This window comes from Mesoplodon bidens (assembly GCF_964165515.1).
Source record: "Mesoplodon bidens genome assembly, chromosome: 10".
Taxonomy (NCBI): domain Eukaryota; kingdom Metazoa; phylum Chordata; class Mammalia; order Artiodactyla; family Ziphiidae; genus Mesoplodon; species Mesoplodon bidens.
This window is the reverse complement of record NC_138172.1, coordinates 67,375,072-67,381,776: the sequence shown is the minus strand read 5'-3', so window position 1 is coordinate 67,381,776 and position 6,705 is coordinate 67,375,072.

Genomic DNA, 6,705 nt, shown 5'->3' with positions numbered 1-6,705 from the left:
GACTGGAGAAGGAGGCTGTCAGCACTGCTGCCAGCATCTTCTTTGTCTTCTCTTTAAGCCCCCTTCCCTGAAAAGATCTGTGATGGTTTCCCATCCATCACACTTCCCTGTGAGCTTTGAAGGGCCTCGTCCCGACTGCCCCCAGATTATCTTGACCCTTCTCACCCTCCTCCTGGGTTCTGCGAAGAAAACACATTTGTCAAAAGGCTAAAGCAAATAGTTTTGACGTGTGGTTCTGTACCATAAGGGAGGTTATAATGAAGTCGATCCCAGTTTACACGACTCCAAATGGTTCCATTTAAATGTCCCACCCTGTATTTATGTGTCCCTACCACTTCAGTTGACTGTTTATCTTCCAGTATACTCTACTCTGCTTGCAGTCCAGGCCTCTATTTAACATCATCTCTTACTATTTCCATTCCATGGTCTATCATTTACATTTTTCTTTAGGAAATGTAAATATTTATTTACAGTATTAGCTTTTACTCTTGCTTAGCTCTATATGTTATGGAATAAACAGACTGTGATATGGGTTCTAGTCCTGAATTTTCTGTAAACTGGTGGTGACCTTAGCCCAGTCATTTAACCTCACTGAGCCTAAGATGCTTCTCTGTAAAATGAGGCATTTTTTGTTTTTGTTATTTTGTTTTAGCTAGCGGATCCATATTCAGGATTCCTCTTAATCCCTGTGCTTCTCTACTTCTTATAGACAGCCACCTAGGAGTGCTTCTCTGACATCCTTCTCTATAGCCACCCCTCTTTCAGAATGTCTTTGTGGTAGGATCAACTTTCTGTATAATTTGCTCTTGTGGGGTAGTGTACAGGATAGTATTTAACAAATGAGGATAGATCATACTACTGTGCTTGGGTTAAAGCGCACATATGTGGGGAAATGGTGGAGAAGTAGGAAAATTCTAGCTGCTGGCCTGAAATTCCCTTAGACTGCTTCTCAACCTGGGGTATATGCATCCATAGGGGTACAGAGGTGTGCCAGCAAGTACAGGAAGCCCTTCCTCCTTGAACAAGAATTCTACTCAAAGATTTGAGGAGAGAAAATAGACTTCAGTGCTAAAACAAACATATGACATCTTAGTTTAAAAGGGGAACCCTGGGGTGGACAGCTTTGGGCACACTGTGATGTGAGCGGAAACATGGCCTTTACCTCTGCCCTTGGGTTGTTTGAGAAATACTTGCTTTATGGGTCTTTTGAAATATGTGCACTTAAATAGGGTAAATGTGTTGAGTTACTCAGGAGGGCCACTCCTGCCAAAGAATGGACATATGTGGAAAATCCATTTTCACCCATTAGGAGAGTTTAAAGAGGGGTCCTGAGGTTGAGGGGGAGCCAGACTGAACAAGAGACCCATTTCTAAAGACCAAATCGGTTACAGTCTTGCTTAGGATTCTGGCTCACGGCTGGGTTTGAACTGATCCAAACATCTGGAAGGTCTCTCACCCTTTCTCTGACCTCCAGTAGCAATTCTTATTTGTACTCCATTCTGGGACTTACCATACCATTATATGTTAGTTATATTTTCTTTTTTATATAGCTTCTCAGCCAGAGTTAGGGAGGTGGTGTGAATTACTAAAAAGTATATGATCAAGAGTCAAGACCTTGCTTGCCGTGTGACTTTTGGAAACTCCCTGAAATCTCTCTGATCCCCAGCTTGCTCATCTATCAAATGGTCCAATATAACACCTGCCTTGCCTACTGAACAGGTAGGATTGCATGCAGAGCGTATACATTACATTTGCAATGTAAAAGCATTTTGTAGATCATTAAACAAAAATCAGTTATTATTAACTAAGACCCCTAAGGGAAGGAGAGGTTATCTCTCACATCATCTTTCTATTCTCCTCAACCTCTAACTTTTGCCTAGTTGGTTCTGAAAACTATTAAAGATAAGATCATGAAATGCTGTCCCCAGGCTGACCCTGAGAAAACTCCCAATTCTGTCTCTCCTACCCCCATCCTTTCCTCCTCTTCTGGCCTGTCTCGTCCCCTCTTCCACATGCTCCCACACTGCTATTTCTTCCTACTGCCCCTTCCAGAGAATTTGGGTAAGAAGAGGACACTTAAAGGGGCTGCGTACTGTATATGAATGAACTACTCTCATAATTTCTGGGGTCAGCAGGGCAAGTTTTATGGCAATGCCATCTTTGTGGGAAAACAAACTGGTGTCATTCTGGAGACTTCCTCCCAGAAATAAAAATGCCCAAACAGAATTCTGGAAAAAAAATTTTTTTTAATAGAGAAATCAACAACCCAATCTAAGTATATCCCTGTAATAATGAAGAATCATATTTTCATTTAACTCTTTGCTGCAGTCAGACAGCTTCCTCCCACTTCTGGCTTTGGGGTGTAGGCGAGCCTGCTTCACCAGTTGACATCCCTGAGGGAAACACCAGGAAAGGGTGATGGGGAGGAAGGGGCAAGTTTAGTTTTTTTTTTTTTTTTTTTTTTGCATTACGCGGGCCTCTCACTGTTGTGGCCTCTCCCGTTGCGGAGCACAGGCTCCAGACGCGCAGGCTCAGCGGCCATGGCTCACGGGCCCAGCCGCTCTGCGGCATGTAGGATCCTCCCGGACCGGGGCACGAACCCGTGTCCCCTGCATCGGTAGGCGGACTCTCAACCACTGCGCCACCAGGGAAGCCCAAGTTTAGTATGTATTGATTTGAGATACTCTCTGGCTAAACAGTAACTTTGCTAGGCCATTCCCCTCCTATCTGCCTGGGCCTCCGAGTAAAGTGGATTTTCTTAAGCAGAAATGTTCTTGGATTTCTTCATAATTTTCCCCTTCAAAGTATAGGAGTTGTGCAAGAAAGATCCACATTCCACACTAACAAGGCAAGGGTTATAATGAGAACTTGGTTTCTTACAGGCAATACTTTCATCTTTTATTTATTTATTTTTAAAGTAAGCTTTTGTGGTAAGAAATCAAGTCAAAGTAATAAAGATGGGAGAATGTGGAACGGAAATTTCCTTTTCATTTTTTTCCCCCAAAGTGCAGGGGTTGGAGGGGAGGGGTCACTCCAGGGCCTCACATCACTCCAGGGGCAACAGAGCAGACCAGGAACCAAGAAAGGCTAGTGACCTGGGGCCTGGAGCGGCGGGATCAGCCCCCAAGCCACAGATGAGCCCCTGGCCAGGAATTAAGTGGGAGGAGCCTACACTGCCTCCCAGTCCCCGCGCCTGCTCCGACAAGCACCTGACACGGGTTCTCAGCTTCCACACCTGGAGAATGGGAGAAGGGCCCTCCTCTCACAATGGGCCCAGGATGTGCTAAGGAAACAACCCGCCTGGGTGTGGTTCTCTCTCAAGTTTTATGAACAGGCTGAAAAGAAAACATAGTGCTCCTTCCCTTCCAAAGTAGTTTCAGGTGATTTTTTTCGTGGGGGGGCGGGAGATGTCAGGCAGGGAAGGGCCCCGGGGACCAGTTAACCAAAGGCCTGTGGAGGCCTCGAGCCCTCGAGGACCGAGGCACTAGCCGGCGGGTTCCACCCGAGGAGGTAGCGGCGGCCGGCACGTGCCCCTCCCCGTTGCCCCGGAGACGGGCGGCGGTTTATGTTCAAATCCCGGACTCTCCCACCGTGGCGCGGCGGCGGGGGTGCGCGCGGGTCGGCCCAGTGCCGCCGCCCCTCGCTGCCCAGCCGCGGTGGTACGGCCCCAGTCTAGAGGTGCGCCGCAGCTCGCCCGACTCCGCAGTGGTGGCGGGTCGCCCGTGGAGGAGGTGAGGGGCTTGGCGTTTGAGCGCCGTGGGCTCCCCCTGCTGCTGGAGCCCGGGTGGGCCTGGGGCGGGCGTTTCGGGCGAGCAGGCCGCCCCTCTGGCCTCAGTTTCCTGGTTGCGGAGCCAGCACTCACTTCTCTGTGATTCCCCAGACCCTTTCCTCCAGGCTTCTCTGCTCCTGTCGGTCCCCGAGAGACCCTGAAGCTGTCCACCCTCTTAGTTTGTCCAGGTCGGGCGCGATTGCCCGGGTCCCAGACCCCTTCGGTAGTTGGAGAGCCCCCTTCCTCGCCGCCCACAGCGCCCCATTTCTCCCCACCCAGATTCCATCAGCAAAATGAGGGACGTGGAGGGAAACGTGCCCCTGGAGGACCCCGGCGATGCAGAGAGCGGGCCCTGTAAGCCCGAAACCTCAGGACCGACCCGGGAATACACGAGAAGCCCCAAGGTCCACCCTTCCCGTAGGTCCAGCCCCGCCGGCCCCGGCCCTCGGGGTGCTTAGTGTGGGTCAGGTGGGAAGGAGCCCGCGGCGCCGCACTTCTCTATCTCCCTTTTTCCTCATCCCCCCCGCCTCCAATCTCTACTTTCAGGCCCCAGGCCCCCTGTTGACCAGAAGTTCTTCAGAGTTTTTGGTCCTGGAGAAAGAAATGACCCAAGAGCGATTTCTTGAATCTGACAAGATGTGAGGTTGAGTCAGTTCAGAGCCAGCTTTGTATTCTTCTATTTTGAATTTGTAGGTGGAAAATGGCAGACACCTGGGGTAGATTTTAAAGAACGGAAATGATCCCAGATGGGCATTGTGTTCTCTCGGTGCTTCGTTGACTGCATTAGTAATGCTGCTCTGGCCTCATACTCTTTAGCTCATACTATAGGAGTTGTTCTTTTATGTTCCTATTGGGGCACAAAGTCTCTTCCACGCTTTACGTCTGATCTCACTGGGACTCATCCAGCACTTCTCTTGTAATAATCACCAGGTAATTTCAGCAGTCATCAATCAGAAGGCCTGTCCACGTGCAACAACCTGAGTTAAATTCTTTAAATTCAATCGCATTTCTTTCTCTTGTAGCCACACGGGGTCGCTGCTGGTTAAGGAAAAGCAGCAAATTGGGTGCTTTGGAATCCTGATTTGGGCAATACAACTCTCTAACCTGAATAACCAAACTCCTCTTTTTTAATAATTTCGAAATCTTATATATTAGGTTGACTTGGTTAAGTTACCAAATTATCTTGAAAATGTCTTTGTCCTTGGGATCTGGATTTTACAAATCTATTTTAGTTACTTTTTACCTCTAATTTCTCTTTGAACCCTCCCTGTTCCTGAATTTTACAGCTGTAGGAGTTGCATAGTGCTATGGTACTTTTGAGCGACAGAACAAACTTGTCAAAGCAGGCTATGAGCTTTGGTTTGTTGTAGTTGGGAAGTGTTTCTGTGTATATTTTCCTCACTCCTTCAATAAGCTGCTTCAAGCAGCTCAATCTCCCTTTGAAGATTTTCTCTTAGTTCTGATTTTGCATTACTGAATTAGCAGTACGTCTGTTTGCATATTTGACCGTGTTTTGCCATTTTGGCCAAAACTGAAGACTTCAGAGAGACTGCAAAAATAAAGGGAACTTCCCGTCCACCTAAGGTTCAGTTCACCTTTACATTTACCTAAATGGAAACTGCTGGTGGCTTTTTGGTAAATTTTACAATCACCTTTTACCCTTAACTTTTTATTTTGGTATATTTCAAATCTGTTGAAAAGTAAAAAAAAAAAAAACAACGAATGCCCACATTAACATTTGCCACACTGTTTTTTTCTCTTATTGTATTTTACGTATGTATTTTTTCTTTCTTGAAGTTATAGAGTCATGACTTTACCTCTAAATATTTCGTGTATCTTCTAAGAACAAAGGCATTCTCCTATGAAACCTCTTTTCTGCAATTTTTCCTTTTTACATTTTTAAACCTTTTTGCTTATGGAAAACTTAAACATATACAAAAGTAGAGAGATTGGAATAATGAACCCCCATTTACTCATCACCCAACTTCAACAATTATCAACTCATGGCCAATCTTAGTTCATTTATATCCCCTCCACATCTTGGAGCCAAACACTTTTTTGTGAACAAATTATGAAGCTTCATTGAAAGAGAGTGAGAAAATATGATTTATTATGTGCAGCTCTTTTATACCAAGTAATAATAACTACCATGTACGCCAATTATGTAAGAATGCTATCAGGTAGGTCTGTACTAAGAACTTAGAATAGTGGTTCCCAAATGCTAGAGCTAGTTTGTGACGAAATTCTTAGCATACTGTGTGAAATGAAATAAAGATATTGTAATGAGTTTTTCCTAAAGCTAAATTGATTCAATTTTAAGGACTAGTCTTTTTTCTGACTGTATTCCCTTTCCGCTTTTTGGGAGTTTAAACTATCCTTTTTCTTTTATGAAATGGTTTTGGTGGTGGTAGAGTGGATTTTTTTTTTTTCTTGGTTGCACCAGGTCTTAGTTGCGGCTTGTGGGCCCCTTAGTTGCAGCTCACCGGCTCCTCAGTTGTGGCATGCAAACTTTTAGTTGTGACATACATGTGGGATCTAGTTCCCTGACGAGGGATCGAACCTGGGACCCCTGCATTGGGAGCGTGGAGTCTTAACCACTGCTCCACCAGGGAAGTACCTACAGTAGATTTTTTCTTTGCTTATTTCATACTATCCATACCTGACAGAACAAAAAGTTGGCAAGCTGTCATCAGTTGCTCAAAATCTTTTTGGAAATTTACTAGTCTGTGAAATCCTAAATTCTGGAAACTACTTTAGAAGACCAAGTGAGATTGACGCCATTCAGTACCCTCTGTGTGGAGAATTTAACTTCCATCAGAGGCAGGAAGAGGAGAGTGGAATCGTAATATCCTTACATAAACATTATTTTTGCAAATCACAAATTATTTCTTTGCCACTTCTTTATTTTACTTCTTAAGAGAAAGGTTTTTAATCAG